Source organism: Phalangium opilio, unplaced genomic scaffold (assembly GCF_054372755.1).
Source record: "Phalangium opilio isolate 3A_F unplaced genomic scaffold, DU_Popi_V2 ptg000094l_1, whole genome shotgun sequence".
NCBI lineage: Eukaryota > Metazoa > Arthropoda > Arachnida > Opiliones > Phalangiidae > Phalangium > Phalangium opilio.
The window spans coordinates 112505-129684 of NW_028324199.1; the positions used below are offsets into that span (position 1 = coordinate 112505).

At 46.7% G+C, this 17180-nt stretch overlaps 6 non-coding genes across 6 annotated transcripts; all 6 read right to left on the minus strand.

Annotated features, from left to right (window-relative positions):
• Positions 1 to 10748: 10748 nt before the first annotated feature.
• Positions 10749 to 10820, minus strand: TRNAE-UUC (transfer RNA glutamic acid (anticodon UUC)). The gene has a single exon. It is a non-coding gene; the product is annotated as a tRNA-Glu (tRNA).
• Positions 10821 to 11942: 1122 nt separating this feature from the next.
• On the minus strand, positions 11943 to 12014 carry TRNAE-UUC (transfer RNA glutamic acid (anticodon UUC)). The gene has a single exon. It is a non-coding gene; the product is annotated as a tRNA-Glu (tRNA).
• An 820-nt stretch (positions 12015 to 12834) lies between these two features.
• TRNAE-CUC (transfer RNA glutamic acid (anticodon CUC)) lies at positions 12835 to 12906 on the minus strand. The gene has a single exon. It is a non-coding gene; the product is annotated as a tRNA-Glu (tRNA).
• A 958-nt stretch (positions 12907 to 13864) lies between these two features.
• On the minus strand, positions 13865 to 13936 carry TRNAE-UUC (transfer RNA glutamic acid (anticodon UUC)). Its single transcript has one exon. It is a non-coding gene; the product is annotated as a tRNA-Glu (tRNA).
• Positions 13937 to 15030: 1094 nt separating this feature from the next.
• TRNAE-UUC (transfer RNA glutamic acid (anticodon UUC)) lies at positions 15031 to 15102 on the minus strand. Its single transcript has one exon. It is a non-coding gene; the product is annotated as a tRNA-Glu (tRNA).
• Positions 15103 to 16043: 941 nt separating this feature from the next.
• TRNAE-UUC (transfer RNA glutamic acid (anticodon UUC)) lies at positions 16044 to 16115 on the minus strand. Its single transcript has one exon. It is a non-coding gene; the product is annotated as a tRNA-Glu (tRNA).
• Between the last annotated feature and the right edge of the window lie 1065 nt (positions 16116 to 17180).

The window sequence follows — 17180 nt, forward strand, 5'->3', positions numbered from 1 at the left end:
GTTTTCGGGGAATGGAATTGTGGTCGAAAAGCCGAGATAAGTAAATTTTTGAAATTGATTACCAGTAAAATTATTTATTTCAACGGAAAACGGTAATGGAACGTTGTTTTTTCTTAAGCATGCATTTAAGTTTCAATTAAAAAGAAAAATTAATATCTGATCATTCAGACAAGTGATAACCTCAGTCTTATCGATACTTTTTAGGTCTTGATTCTAATCAAGACATTTTTGATTAATATCTGTTCCTTCAGTCTTCATTTTAATTAAGAATGTTAAGAAACTGTTTTACATTTTCAAAATCTGCACTAAGCAGAAACATTTATACAGGGGACCATAACTTTAGCTCAATCAGACATTTATTTATAATGATACTTCAAAAATAAAACGTAAATCATTAAAAGTTTGTATTCTTATTGTAATTAGAATAATACATTTTTTTACAATAATTTATTGAAACGCGAGGCGCACCCCTAAAAATTCAAGAAATAGGACCAAATTGACAATTTTACAAAATTTTTAAAAATGCTGATTTATGTCCGTTTAACATTTAGCTCAAAATTTTCATAAGCCCAATATGAAATTCGGATAGCCTTAAAACTTCACAAAGACGATCCGAGATTGTCAATTTCAAACTTTTTTTACAATCATTTATTGAAACGCGAGGCGCCCCCCTAAAAATTCCACCTACCCACAAGCACCTACAAGCACCCGGGCAAAGCATCTACCCAAAAGTACCCACAAGTACCTACAAGCACCCACAAGTACCCACAAGTACCTACAAGTACCCACAAGTACCTACAAGCACCCACAAGTACCCACAAGTACCTACTAGTACCCACAAGTACCTACAAGCACCCACAAGTACCTACAAGCACCCACAAGTACCTACAAGCACCCACAAGTACCTACAAGCACCCACATGTACCTACAAGGCCCACAAAAACTACAAGCACCCACAAGTACCTACAAGCACCCACAAGTACCTACAAATACCTACAAGTACCTACAAATACCCACAATACCTACAAGCACCCACAATACCTACAAGCACCCACAAGCACCCAGAAGTACCTACAAGCACCCAGAAGTATTTACAAGCACCCAGAAGTACCTACAAGCACCCACAAGTACCTACATGCACCCACAAGTACCTACATGCACCCACAAGTACCTACATGCACCCACAAGTACCTACAAGAACCCACAAGTACCTACAAGCACCCACAAGTACCTACATGCACCCACAAGTACCTACATGCACCCACAAGTACCTACAAGAACCCACAAGTACCTACAAGCACCCACAAGTACCTACAAGCACCCACAAGTACCTACAAGCACCCACAAGTACCCACAAGTACCTACAAGTACCCACAAGCACCCACAAGTACCCACAAGTACCTACTAGTACCCACAAGTACCCACAAGTACCCACAAGTACCTACTAGTACCCACAAGTACCTACAAGCACCCACAAGTACCTACAAGCACCCACAAGTACCTACAAGCACCCACATGTACCTACAAGACCCACAAGTACTACAAGCACCCACAAGTACCTACAAGCACCCACAAGTACCTACAAATACCTACAAGTACCTACAAATACCCACAATACCTACAAGCACCCACAATACCTACAAGCACCCACAAGCACCCAGAAGTACCTACAAGCACCCAGAAGTATTTACAAGCACCCAGAAGTACCTACAAGCACCCACAAGTACCTACATGCACCCACAAGTACCTACATGCACCCACAAGTACCTACATGCACCCACAAGTACCTACAAGAACCCACAAGTACCTACAAGCACCCACAAGTACCTACATGCACCCACAAGTACCTACATGCACCCACAAGTACCTACAAGAACCCACAAGTACCTACAAGCACCCACAAGTACCTACAAGCACCCACAAGTACCTACAAGCACCCACAAGTACCTACATGCACCCACAAGTACCTACAATTACCCACAAGTACCTTGCGTCGTCGTCTCAAACGACGGATTGCTCGGCAAAAGGTCAAATCGGGGTCTGAAACGGTCTCCACCGCCGCTGGGGGTGCGATGGCTCGTGACAACCCAATGAAGAGGCCCAGAGCGGAGGATTCGACTCCCTCACCAAGTACCTCGCAGGCGGCGTCGAAAAAGGCTAAGTCCTATAGTGACGCCGCCAGCTCAGAAAAGATGGCCATTGTCAAAAAAGGCTATCCGACGGCGGTCATCACGGAGGAAGACGTGGGCCCAATTCAGAAGGCGATTCTAAGGGCGCTGGATGGGATACCTTCGGGGAGCCCTCTACCGCGCCTTGCGAACTTTAGCCTGACGACCGGGGCCCTAGTATACTCCTGTGAGGATTCGTTCACTGGGCAATGGTTGAAGGACAACTTAGCCTACTCGGTGGTGGGGGATGCGGTGCTCTCAGTAATGAGAGCTAGCGAACTCCCTAAGCCGTTTAAGGTAATGTTCCGCACCAAGGACCAGATCACCAAGGAGCCGGCGGTGCTGTTTCGGCGCCTAAAGGTCCTTAATGCAGGTTTTGCCACTGAACGCTGGAAATGTATCCGGACGTACGTGGACAGGGCCGTACGGTACTGGGTACTGCTAATTGATGGCTCCTCATTGGAAGCCATTAAGAATGCTGGTTTCGTGGGCTATACTGGAGTGGACAAGGGTTCCTTCAAACTCCTTCAGAACACGGAAACCACTAAAACCACTGTAGCCGAGTCTGCGGCGGGGGGTGGGACTAGCGAGATGGGGGATCTCGCGGAGGAGCTCTCTGGTGTCGCTCTAGGCACAGAGGGGGAGGGGGGGGTGGCTCATTCGGAAGTCTGTTCTTCCATGGATGAGTCCACCCTACTGGAAGAATCGGATGGGACCCTTCGGGGTTCAGCCGATGAGCGTCCTAGTGGTCCTGGTGAGGGGGAGGATCTTGGGACTGGGAGCTCGCCTGTCGGGGGGGGAGGTGCCATTAGCCCTCTCGGGACCGATGAGGTGTAGCTAGGTCCCTTCTGAACCCCTCTCTTAGGGACCATGGGGACGCTACGTGCAATTCAAATCAACTTGCACCACAGTAAGGCGGCCTCTGCGGTACTCTGCAGGAGGTTTGCTATAGAGGGTCTTGATCTGGCCCTCATACAAGAACCGTGGATTTGCCATGGCAAAATCCTCGGTCTTGACGCGGCGGGGTCACTATTCTATGACCAAACTGCTGCTAGACCTAGGGCGTGTATTTTGGTTCGGAGGGATCTTTGTTGTATCTCTCTACCGCTGTACACTTCCCAGGACACGGCGGCCGTGAATCTAGTCCTGGCCACTGGGCATGCCAAGTTGACTATCACGGCTGCCTCCGCATACTTTGCCCACGACGCGGACTCTCTCCCGACAATTGAGGTGATCAATTTGGTCAATCAATGTGAAAAGAGAGGGGACAAGCTAATCATTGGCTGCGATGCCAATGCTCATCACATCACGTGGGGCAGCTCTGACTGCAACAAGAGGGGTGATGATTTACTAGAATATTTAGTTGGTTGTAAACTCTATATTCTTAATCAAAACAATGAACCTACTTTTGTTACTTCTAATAGAAGGGAGGTCATTGACCTCACGCTAGCCACAGAAAACCTCGTGTCTTCCGTGTCTAACTGGCATGTGTCAAATGAACCGTCTCTGTCGGATCATAGGCACATCTGCTTTACTGTCGCGATTACTTCTGTCCCGGCGGGGACGGAGATACGCAACCCAAAACGGACTAATTGGGCCGGCTATAGGGAAGACCTAATCCTACGCTACGGAGGGGGTCACACTCTTAAACTTACTTCACCTAAGGATCTTGATCGGGCTGCTGGTGATTTACAGTGCTCCATCATGGAGTCGTTCCACCGGAACTGCCCACTTAAGACCGTCAACCGCTCGAGGCTTGTCCCTTGGTGGAACGCGGATCTCAGCCGGCTTCGTAAATACACGCGCAGGCTCTTTAACAAAGCCAAGCGCACGGGTGACTGGGCTGGATACAGGCAGTCCCTTAACGCCTACAACAGGGCCATTAGAGCTGCTAAGAAGGACTCCTGGCGGACCTTCTGTGAGCAAATCTCCAATGTCCCTGCCACGGCTAGGGTCATGAAGATTCTAGCGCACGACAGCACACATCGACTTAATGCTATTAAGCTACGGGAGGGTGTGTACACTAAATCTGGGGCTGAGACTCTCAAGCATATGCTGGAGGTCCATTTTCCTGATTCTACTTTTATTAATCCAACAAACCCTGACTCTCTCTACCCTGTCTTGTACAGGGCTAAGAGGGAAGACTGGCTTGTAGTCAGACAGGTTGTCACGATTCCCAAGCTTCGGTGGGCTGTCAACTGTTTTGAGCCCTACAAGTCTCCGGGACCCGATGGGGTCTTCCCTCTGCTTTTGCAGGAGGGCTTAGACCACATCGCCTCTCCGCTATGCAAGATCTACAGACTTTGCATTGCTCTCGGTCACATACCTCGTGACTGGAAACGCTCTAGGGTCATCTTTATTCCCAAGCCCGGGAAGGCTTCCTATCTCGAGGCGAAAGCATTTAGACCCATATGCCTGACCTCCTTCTTCCTCAAAATTCTGGAGAAGTTGGTGGACAGGTACATCAGAGACGAGGTACTTTCGGTAACTCCTCTCTCTTCTTCACAATTTGCCTACCAAAAAGGCAAATCCACTGAGACGGCCCTTCACGGCCTTACGAATTGCCTGGATAGGGCATTCGAGTTTCAGGAAATTTCACTGGCTGTCTTCCTCGATATCGAGGGGGCCTTTGACAAGGTCTCTAGCTCGGTTATTACTGAAGCTGTTGAGAGATTTGGCATCAGCGCCACTCTTGGCCGCTGGATCAAGTCCATGCTTACCGACCGCGAGGTGTCGGCGTCCCTCCTTGGGGACTCTCTAGGGGTGACTACCAGCAGGGGCTGCCCTCAGGGTGGAGTGCTCTCCCCCCTGTTGTGGTGCCTGGTGGTGGACGAGCTCCTGGGGAGGCTCGGGGGTGCTGGGGGCTGTTGCTGCTTCGGGTATGCGGACGATGTAGCGATAGTCTTTACGGGGAAGTTCCCGGATACTGTTACCGCGCTTATGAGATCTGCTCTCTCTAGCGTGGAGCAATGGTGTCAGGCGGTTAACCTCACCGTTAATCCTGATAAAACTGTCCTTGTTCCTTTTACGAGGAAGAATACTAAGGATCTGTTCAATGATATCTCTTTCTTTGGCCAGGTCCTGACAAAGTCCTCCGAGGTGAAATACCTGGGGGTGACTTTTGATTGTAGACTCACATGGAAGCCGCATCTTGATCGGTGTATTAAGAAGGCCAAGATGCTCTTCTGGAGGACCAGGAGCTCTGTCGGCCAGACTTGGGGCCTCAACCCCAAGGCTGTACACTGGCTCTATACTGGGATCATCAGACCCATACTATCTTACGGGGCACTTGTCTGGTGGACAAGGGTCCGGCTTAAGACGGTGCAGGCTGCCCTGCGCAAGCTTCAAAGGCTTGCCTGCATTGGTGTTACGGGGGCCATGAGATCGACCCCAACTGCTTCCCTGGAGGTGCTCCTCGACATGCTTCCTCTTCATCTCTTCATTGAGGAGGAGGCTGTCATGGGAGCCTACAGGCTCAACATTAGTGGCTGTTGGGTTCCAAGACTTTGGGATTACAGCCATACGAAGCTCTTTCGGGAGTACGCCGCACTTGAGCCGTCGCTTACGATGTGCTCTGACAAAACCGTCACCAGTTTTGATTTCACTAAGCCATTCAGTATCCACTTCCCCAGTCGGGCAGAGTGGACTAACCTGCTGCCTCTTGGCACTGGGGGTGAAACCATTTGGTTCACCGATGGCTCCAAGACTGATTCCGGCGCTGGCGCCGGCTATTACTGTCAAACCACAAGGGTCGGCTTTTCTGCTTGCCTGGGCACCTTCGCTAGTGTGTTCCAGGCTGAAATTGCCGCGATCTGTTATTGCGCAGATTACTGTATTAACAAAGGGTATACCGGACGGACTGTGAGAATTTATTCTGACAGTCAGGCTGCCCTGAACGCTCTGAACCAGTGTCAGATTTCTTCTCAACTGGTGCGTAGCTGCCTCGACCTGCTAGCGCGACTGGCATCCTGCAACAGGGTTCTGCTGTACTGGGTGCCAGGGCATAGCGGATATTATGGCAATGAGCAAGCCGATAGATTTGCGAAAAGGGGTGCGGAGGCCAAGCTCTTGGGGCCGGAGCCGGCCGTCCCCATCCCCTACAGGCACGTCAAACGGTGTCTGCATGACAGGTTGACTGTCATACAAAATCAGCTCTGGCACAGCATGGAGGGCCAGAGACAGACAAAGTTGTTTGTCGATGGTCCCTGCAGGTCTCGTGCTAGGGACCTAATTTCGCTCGGCAGATGGGATATTAGGCTGGCCACCGGTCTTTTGACCGGGCATTGCCGGCTTAATAGGCACCTCCATCTGATGGGTTTTGCCGACGACCCTCTCTGTAGGTCGTGTCAGGAGATGGAAGAAACATCCGCCCACGTACTTTGCGAGTGCGACTACTTCGCCTCGCTTAGATTAGAATATTTTGATTCACACACCCTGGAACCCTCGAGGGTCTCCTCTCTCACGGTGGAGCGAATTCTTAGCTACGCTGCAGCTACAGGCCTATTCAAGGCCTGATTACGAGGATGCACAATATGCCTTTGGCATCGGTGCTAGGGCGCGTACCCTCCTCATCAACAATAATAATAATACCCACAAGTACCCACAAGTACCCACAAGCACTCACAAGCACCCACAAGTACCTACAAGCACCCAAGTACCTACAAGCACCCACAAGTACCCACAAGCACTCACAAGTACCCACAAGTACCTACAAGCACTCACAAGTACCCACAAGCACTCACAAGTACCCACAAGCACCCACAAGCACTCACAAGCACCCACAAGCACTCACAAGTACCCACAAGTACCTACAAGTACCCACAAGTACCTACATGCACCCACAAGTACCTACAGGCACCCACAAGTACCTACATGCACTCACAAGCACCCACAAGCACTCACAAGTACCCACAAGTACCTACAAGTACCCACAAGTACCTACATGCACCCACAAGTACCTACAAGCACCCACAAGTACCCACAAGCACTCACAAGTACCCACAAGTACCTCCAAGCACTCACAAGTACCCACAAGCACTCACAAGTACCCACAAGTACCTACAAGTACCCACAAGTACCTACATGCACCCACAAGTACCTACAAGCACCCACAAGTACCTACAAGCACCCACAAGTACCTACTAGCACTCACAAGTACCCACAAGCACTCACAAGTACCTACAAGCACTCACAAGTACCCACAAGCACTCACAAGTACCCACAAGCACTCACAAGTACCCACAAGCACTCACAAGTACCCACAAGTACCTACAAGCACTCACAAGTACCCACAAGCACTCACAAGTACCCACAAGTACCTACAAGCACTCACAAGTACCCACAAGCACTCACAAGCACCCACAAGCACCCACAAGCACTCACAAGCACTCACAAGTACCCACAAGTACCTACAAGTACCCACAAGTACCTACATGCACCCACAAGTACCTACAGGCACCCAAAAGTACCTACATGCACCCACAAGTACCTACAAGCACTCACAAGTACCCACAAGTACCTACATGCACCCACAAGTACCTACATGCACCCACAAGTACCCACAAGTACCTACAAGTACCCACAAGTACCTACATGCACCCACAAGTACCTACATGCACCCACAAGTACCTACATGCACCCACAAGTACCTAAAAGCACCCACAAGTACCTACAAGCACCCACAAGTACCTACAAGCACCCACAAGTACCTACAAGCACCCACAAGTACCTACAAGCACCCACAAGTACCTACATGCACCCACAAGTACCTACATGCACCCACAAGTACCCACAAGTACCCACAAGCACTCACAAGCACCCACAAGTACCTACAAGCACCCAAGTACCTACAAGCACCCACAAGTACCCACAAGCACTCACAAGTACCCACAAGTACCTACAAGCACTCACAAGTACCCACAAGCACTCACAAGTACCCACAAGCACCCACAAGCACTCACAAGCACCCACAAGCACTCACAAGTACCCACAAGTACCTACAAGTACCCACAAGTACCTACATGCACCCACAAGTACCTACAGGCACCCACAAGTACCTACATGCACCCACAAGTACCTACTAGCACTCACAAGTACCCACAAGTACCTACATGCACCCACAAGTACCTACATGCACCCACAAGTACCTACAAGCACCCACAAGTACCTACAATCACCCACAAGTACCTACAAGCACCCACAAGTACCTACAAGCACCCACAAGTACCTACATGCACCCACAAGTACCTACATGCACCCACAAGTACCTACATGCACCCACAAGTACCTACAAGCACCCACAAGTACCTACAAGCATCCGCAAGTACCCACAAACACCCACAAGCACCCACAAGTACCTACAAACACCCACAAACACCCACAAGTACCTACAAACATCCACAAGCACCCACAAGTACCTACAAGTACCCACAAGAACCCACAAGTACCCACAAGAACCCACAAGTACCCACAAGAACCCACAAGAACCCACAAGTACCTACAAGTACCCACAAGCACCTACAAGTACCCACAAGTACCCACAAGCACCTACAAGTACCCACAAGTACCCATAAACACCAACAAGTACCGACAAGCACTCACAAGTACCCACAAGTACCTACAGGCACCCACAAGTACCTACATGCACCCACAAGTACCTACTAGCACTCACAAGTACCCACAAGTACCTACATGCACCCACAAGTACCTACATGCACCCACAAGTACCTACAAGCACCCACAAGTACCTACATGCACCCACAAGTACCTACATGCACCCACAAGTACCTACATGCACCCACAAGTACCTACAAGCACCCACAAGTACCTACAAGCATCCGCAAGTACCCACAAACACCCACAAGCACCCACAAGTACCTACAAACACCCACAAACACCCACAAGTACCTACAAACATCCACAAGCACCCACAAGTACCTACAAGTACCCACAAGAACCCACAAGTACCCACAAGAACCCACAAGTACCCACAAGAACCCACAAGAACCCACAAGTACCTACAAGTACCCACAAGCACCTACAAGTACCCACAAGTACCCACAAGCACCTACAAGTACCCACAAGTACCCATAAACACCAACAAGTACCGACAAGCACTCACAAGTACCCACAAGTACCTACAGGCACCCACAAGTACCTACATGCACCCACAAGTACCTACTAGCACTCACAAGTACCCACAAGTACCTACATGCACCCACAAGTACCTACATGCACCCACAAGTACCTACAAGCACCCACAAGTACCTACAATCACCCACAAGTACCTACAAGCACCCACAAGTACCTACAAGCACCCACAAGTACCTACATGCACCCACAAGTACCTACATGCACCCACAAGTACCTACATGCACCCACAAGTACCTACAAGCACCCACAAGTACCTACAAGCATCCACAAGTACCCACAAACACCCACAAGCACCCACAAGTACCTACAAACACCCACAAACACCCACAAGTACCTACAAACATCCACAAGCACCCACAAGTACCTACAAGTACCCACAAGAACCCACAAGTACCCACAAGAACCCACAAGTACCCACAAGAACCCACAAGAACCCACAAGTACCTACAAGTACCCACAAGCACCTACAAGTACCCACAAGTACCCACAAGCACCTACAAGTACCCACAAGTACCCATAAACACCAACAAGTACCGACAAGCACCCACAAGTACCCACAAGTACCTACATGCACCCACAAGTACCTACAAGCACCCACAAGGTAATCAAGTTTAAATAGCTTTAACCTAAACAGAGAAAAGATAAAATGTCCATTAAGCTAGCTATTTGTTCTAAGAATTAGACTATAACCGCGGTAAAACGACCAAACTCGCTTCATACACTACATTACTCATGCTAAAATGTCGCAGGTTCCATAGTTTCAGGGTAAACCACGTAAGTCGAAGCATGTAATTAAAACTATGAAAAACAGTACTTAAACTTAATTTTTCTTGATGAAAAAAAATAGGCGCCAACTATGGATATGGGGCTTTCATTTAAGACCGTTTTCAAATCTATCTGACGTATAGTTATTTTTGTAAGGGTATGGACAAAATTTGTAACTTTGGAAAATTTCTCATGTTATTTCTATGGGAAATTTCCAGTTTTTCGTCAAAATCTGTGATTAATTTTATGGAAATGAAAACCACCCTTAGCAACTTTATTTTTTATAAAATAAACTGATTAATGGATCTCTTTGAAATTTTAAACACATATTAAGGGTCCGAATTGTAGTTCAGTGGATTTTTTTCGAACCAATTAGTACAATAGAAAAAAAACTACATTCAAACAAAAAACCCTCCTTATACATTAAGAGCAGTATGAAGTCTTATCTAAGAGAGCTACCGCTCTCATAGAATTCATAGACCTATATCCTTAATTCTATTCTTGAAATGCGGTACAAAAGCACTCGCTCCGATACCGGGCCTTCTGGGTGAGAGCCAGATATCCTAGCCACTAGACCATTTCGCACTGGTTTGAGCAATCCTAGATATTATTCCTATAAATGTGTCTTTTAATTTATTCTTTAAAAGCGGTACAAAGCACAGTCTCCGATACCGGGAATCGAACCCGGGCCTTCTGGGTGAAAGCCAGGTATCCTACCCACTAGACCATATCGGACTTGCTCATCCAAGTCTTAATTCTCTTCTTAAACCTATATCCTTAATTCTATTCTTGAAATGCGGTACAATCGCAGTCGCTCCGATACCGTGAATCGAACCCGAGCCTTCTGGGTGAAAGCCAGATATCCTAGCAACTAGCCCATGTCGGACTGTTTTGAGCAACCCTAAATATTATAATTATAAAGGTGTCTTTAAATTTATTCTTTAAAAGCGGTACAAAAGCACTGTCTCCGATACCGGGAATCGAACCCGGGCCTTCTGGGTGAAAGCCAGGTATCCTAGCAACTAGCCCATGTCGGACTGTTTTGAGCAACCCTAAATATTATAATTATAAAGGTGTCTTTAAATTTATTCTTTAAAAGCGGTACAAAAGCACTGTCTCCGATACCGTGAATCGAACCCGAGCCTTCTGGGTGAAAGCCAGATATCCTAGCAACTAGCCCATGTCGGACTGTTTTGAGCAACCCTAAATATTATAATTATAAAGGTGTCTTTAAATTTATTCTTTAAAAGCGGTACAAAAGCACTGTCTCCGATACCGTGAATCGAACCCGAGCCTTCTGGGTGAAAGCCAGATATCCTAGCAACTAGCCCATGTCGGACTGTTTTGAGCAACCCTAAATATTATAATTATAAAGGTGTCTTTAAATTTATTCTTTAAAAGCGGTACAAAAGCACTGTCTCCGATACCGGGAATCGAACCCGGGCCTTCTGGGTGAAAGCCAGGTATCCTTCCCAAAAGACCATATCGGACTTGCTCAACCAAGTCTCAATTCTATTCATAAACCTATATCCTTAATTCTATTCTTGAAATGCGGTACAAACGCAGTCGCTCGGATACCGGGAATCGAACCCGGGCCTTCTGGGTGAAAGCCAGATATCCTAGAAACTAGACCATATCGGACTTGCTTAACCAAGTCTTAATTCTATTCATAGACCTATATCCTTAATTCTATTCTTGAAATGCGGTACAAAAGCACTCGCTCCGATACCGGGCCTTCTGGGTGAGAGCCAGATATCCTAGCCACTAGACCATTTCGCACTGGTTTGAGCAATCCTAGATATTATTCCTATAAATGTGTCTTTTAATTTATTCTTTAAAAGCGGTACAAAGCACAGTCTCCGATACCGGGAATCGAACCCGGGCCTTCTGGGTGAAAGCCAGGTATCCTACCCACTAGACCACATCGGACTTGCTCATCCAAGTCTTAATTCTCTTCATAAACCTATATCCTTAATTCTATTCTTGAAATGCGGTACAATCGCAGTCGCTCCGATACCGTGAGACGAACCCGGGCCTTCTGGGTGAAAGCCAGGTATCCTACCCACTAGACCATATCGGACTTGCTCATCCAAGTCTTAATTCTCTTCTTAAACCTATATCCTTAATTCTATTCTTGAAATGCGGTACAATCGCAGTCGCTCCGATACCGTGAATCGAACCCGAGCCTTCTGGGTGAAAGCCAGATATCCTAGCAACTAGACCATGTCGGACTGTTTTGAGCAACCCTAAATATTATAATTATAAAGGTGTCTTTAAATGTATTCTTTAAAAGCGGTACAAAAGCACTTTCTCCGCTACCGGGAATCGAACCCGGGCCTTCTGGGTGAAAGCCAGGTATCCTAGACACTAGACCATATCAGACTTGCTCAACCAAGTCTTAATTCTATTCATAAACCTATATCCTTAAGTCTATTCTTGAAATGCGGTACAAAAGCACTCGCTCCGATACCGGGAATCGAACCCGGGCCTTCTGGGTGAAAGCCAGGTATCCTAGACACTAGACCATATCACACTTGCTTAACCAAGTCTTAATTCTATTCATAGACCTATATCCTTAATTCTATTCTTGAAATGCGGTACAAAAGCACTCGCTCCGATACCGGGCCTTCTGGGTGAGAGCCAGATATCCTAGCCACTAGACCACATCGCACTGGTTTGAGCAATCCTAGATATTATTCCTATAAATGTGTCTTTTAATTTATTCTTTAAAAGCGGTACAAAGCACAGTCTCAGATACCGGGAATCGAACCCGGGCCTTCTGGGCGAGAGCCAGATATCCTACCCACTAGACCACATCGGACTGGTTTGAGCAACCCTAGATATTATTCCTATAAATGTGTCTTTAAATTTATTCTTTATAGCGGTACAAAGCACAGTCTCCGATACCGGGAATCGAACAGGGGCCTTCTGGGTGAAAGCCAGGTATCCTTCCCAAAAGACCATATCGGACTTGCTCAACCAAGTCTCAATTCTGTTCATAAACCTATATTCTTAATTCTATTCTTGAAATGCGGTACAAACGCAGTCGCTCGGATACCGGGAATCGACCCCGGGCCTTCTGGGTGAAAGCCAGATATCCTAGCCACTAGACCATATCGGACTTGCTCAACCAAGTCTCAATTCTATTCATAGACCTATATCCTTAATTCTATTCTTGAAATGCGGTACAAAAGCACTCGCTCCGATACCGGGAATCGAACCCGGGCCTTCTGGGTGAAAGAAAGATATCCTAGCAACTAGACCATATCGGACTGTTTCGAACAACCCTAAATATTATAATTACAAACGTGTCTTTAAATTTATTCTTTAAAACCGGTACAAAAGCACTGTCTCCGATACCGGGAATCGAACCCGGGCCTTCTCGGTGAAAGCCAGGTATCCTACCCACTAGACCACATCGGACTTGGTCAACCAAGTCTTAATTCTATTCTTAAACCTATATCCTTAAGTCTATTCTTGAAATGCGGTACCAAAGCACTCGCTCCGATAACGGGAATCAAACCCGGGCCTTCTGGGTGAAAGCCAGGTATCCTAACCACTAGACCACATCGGACTTGGTCAACCAAGTCTTAATTCTATTCTTGAAAACCGGTACAAAAATCACTCGCTCCGATACCGGTAATCGAACCCGGGCCTTCTGGGTGAGAGCCAGGTATCCTAGACACTAGACCTTATCAGACTTGCTCAACCAAGTCTTAATTCTATTCATAAACCTATATCCTTAAGTCTATTCTTGAAATGCGGTACAAAAGCACTCGCTCCGATACCGGGAATCGAACCCGGGCCTTCTGGGTGAAAGCCAGATATCCTAGCCACTAGACCATATCGGACTTGCTTAACCAAGTCTTAATTCTATTCATAGACCTATATCCTTAATTCTATTCTTGAAATGCGGTACAAAAGCACTCGCTCCGATACCGGGCCTTCTGGTTGAGAGCCAGATATCCTAGCCACTAGACCATATCGCACTGGTTTGAGCAATCCTAGATATTATTCCTATAAATGTGTCTTTAAATTTATTCTTTAAAGCGGTACAAAGCACAGTCTCCGATACCGGGAATCGAACCCGGGCCTTCTGGGTGAAAGCCAGGTATCCTAGCAACTATATCATGTCGGACTGTTTCGAACAACCCTAAATATTATAATTATAAATGTGTCTTTAAAATTATTCTTTAAAAGCGGTACAAAGCACAGTCTCCGATACCGGGAATCGAACAGGGGCCTTCTGGGTGAAAGCCAGGTATCCTACCCGTTAGACCACATCGGACGTGGTCAACCAAGTCTTAATTCTACTCTTAAACCTATTTCCTTAAGTCTATTCTTGAAATGCGGTACCAAAGCACTCGCTCCGATAACGGGAATCGAACCCGGGCCTTCTGGGTGAAAGCCAGGTATCCTAACCACTAGACCACATCGGACTTGGTCAACCAAGTCTTAATTCTATTCTTGAAAACCGGTACAAAAGCACTCGCTCCGATACCGGTAATCGAACTCGGGCCTTCTGGGTGAGAGCCAGGTATCCTAGACACTAGACCATATCAGACTTGCTCAACCAAGTCTTAATTCTATTCATAAACCTATATCCTTAAGTCTATTCTTGAAATGCTGTACAAAAGCACTCGCTCCGATACCGGGAATCGAACCCGGGCCTTCTGGGTGAAAGCCAGGTATCCTAGACACTAGACCATATCAGACTTGCTCAACCAAGTCTTAATTCTATTCATAAACCTATATCCTTAAGTCTATTCTTGAAATGCGGTACAAAAGCACTCGCTCCGATACCGTGAATCGAACCCGGGCCTTCTGGGTGAAAGCCAGATATCCTAGCAACTATAACATGTCGGACTGTTTCGAGCAACCCTAAATATTATAATTATAAAGGTGTCTTTAAATTTATTCTTTAAAAGCGGTACAAAAGCACTGTCTCCGATACCGGGAATCGAACCCGGGCCTTCTGGGTGAAAGCCAGATATCCTAGCCACTAGACCATATCGGACTTGCTTAACCAAGTCTTAATTCTATTCATAGACCAATATCCTTAATTCTATTCTTGAAATGCGGTACAAAAGCACTCGCTCCGATACCGGGCCTTCTGGGTGAGAGCCAGATATCCTAGCCACTAGACCATATCGCACTGGTTTGAGCAATCCTAGATATTATTCCTATAAATGTGTCTTTTAATTTATTCTTTAAAAGCGGTACAAAGCACAGTCTCCGATACCGGGAATCGAACCCGGGCCTTCTGGGTGAAAGCCAGGTATCCTACCCACTAGACCACAACGGACTTGGCCAACCAAATCTTAATTCTATTCATAAACCTATATCCTTAAGTTTATTATTCAAAAACGGTACAAAGCACAGGCTCCGATACCGGGAATCGAACCCGGGCCTTCTGGGTGAAAGCCAGGTATCCTAGCAACTAGATCATGTCGGACTGTCTCGAACAACCCTAAATATTATAATTATAAATGTGTCTTTAAAATTATTCTTTAAAAGCGGTACAAAGCACAGTCTCCGATACCGGGAATCGAACAGGGGCCTTCTGGGCGAGAGCCAGATATCCTACCCACTAGACCACATGGACTGGTGTGAGCAACCCTAGATATTATTCCTATAAATGTGTCTTTAAAATTATTCTTTAAAAGCGGTACAAAGCACAGTCTCCGATACCGGGAATCGAACAGGGGCCTTCTGGGTGAAAGCCAGGTATCCTAGACACTAGACCACAACGGACTTGGTCAACCAAGTCTTAATTCTATTCTTGAAAACCGGTACAAAAGCACTCGCTCCGATACCGGTAATCGAACCCGGGACTTCTGGGTGAGAGCCAGGTATCCTAGACACTAGACCATATCAGACTTGCTCAACCAAGTCTTAATTCTATTCATAAACCTATATCCTTAAGTCTATTCTTGAAATGCGATACAAAAGCACTCGCTCCGATACCGGGAATCGAACCCGGGCCTTCTGGGTGAAAGCCAGATATCCTAGCCACTAGACCATATCGGACTTGCTTAACCAAGTCTTAATTCTATTCATAGACCTATATCCTTAATTCTATTCTTGAAATGCGGTACAAAAGCACTCGCTCCGATACCGGGCCTTCTGGGTGAGAGCCAGTTATCCTAGCCACTAGACCATATCGCACTGGTTTGAGCAATCCTAGATATTATTCCTATAAATGTGTCTTTAAATTTATTCTTTAAAAGCGGTACAAAGCACATTCTCCTATGCCGGGAATCGAACCCGGGCCTTCTGGGTGAAAGCCAGGTATCCTAGCAACTAGATCATGTCGGACTGTTTCGAACAACCCTAAATATTATAATTATAAATGTGTCTTTAAAATTATTCTTTAAAAGCGGTACAAAGCACAGTCTCCGATACCGGGAATCGAACAGGGGCCTTCTGGGTGAAAGCCAGATATCCTTCCCAAAAGACCATATCGGACTTGCTCAACCAAGTCTTAATTCTATTCATAAACCTATATCCTTAATTCTATTCTTGAAATGCGGTACAAACGCAGTCGCTCCGATACCGGGAATCGAACAGGGGCCTTCTGGGTGAAAGCCAGGTATCCTAACCACTAGACCACATCGGACTTGGTCAACCAAGTCTTAATTCTATTCTTGAAAACCGGTACAAAAGCACTCGCTCCGATACCGGTAATCGAACCCGGGCCTTCTGGGTGAAAACCAGATATCCTAGCAACTAGACCATGTCGGACTGTTTCGAACAACCCTAAATATTATAATTATAAATGTGTCTTTAAAATTATTCTTTAAAAGCGGTACAAAGCACAGTCTCCGATACCGGGAATCGAACAGGGGCCTTCTGGGTGAAAGCCAGGTATCCTAACCACTAGACCACATCGGACTTGGTCAACCAAGTCTTAATTCTATTCTTGAAAACCGGTACAAAAGCACTCGCTCCGATACCGGTAATCGAACCCGGGCCTTCTGGGTGAGAGCCAGGTATCCTAGCAACTAGACCATGTGGACTGTTTCGAGCAACCCTAAATATTATAATTATAAAGGTGTCTTTAAATTTATTCTTTAAAAGCGGTACAAAAGCACT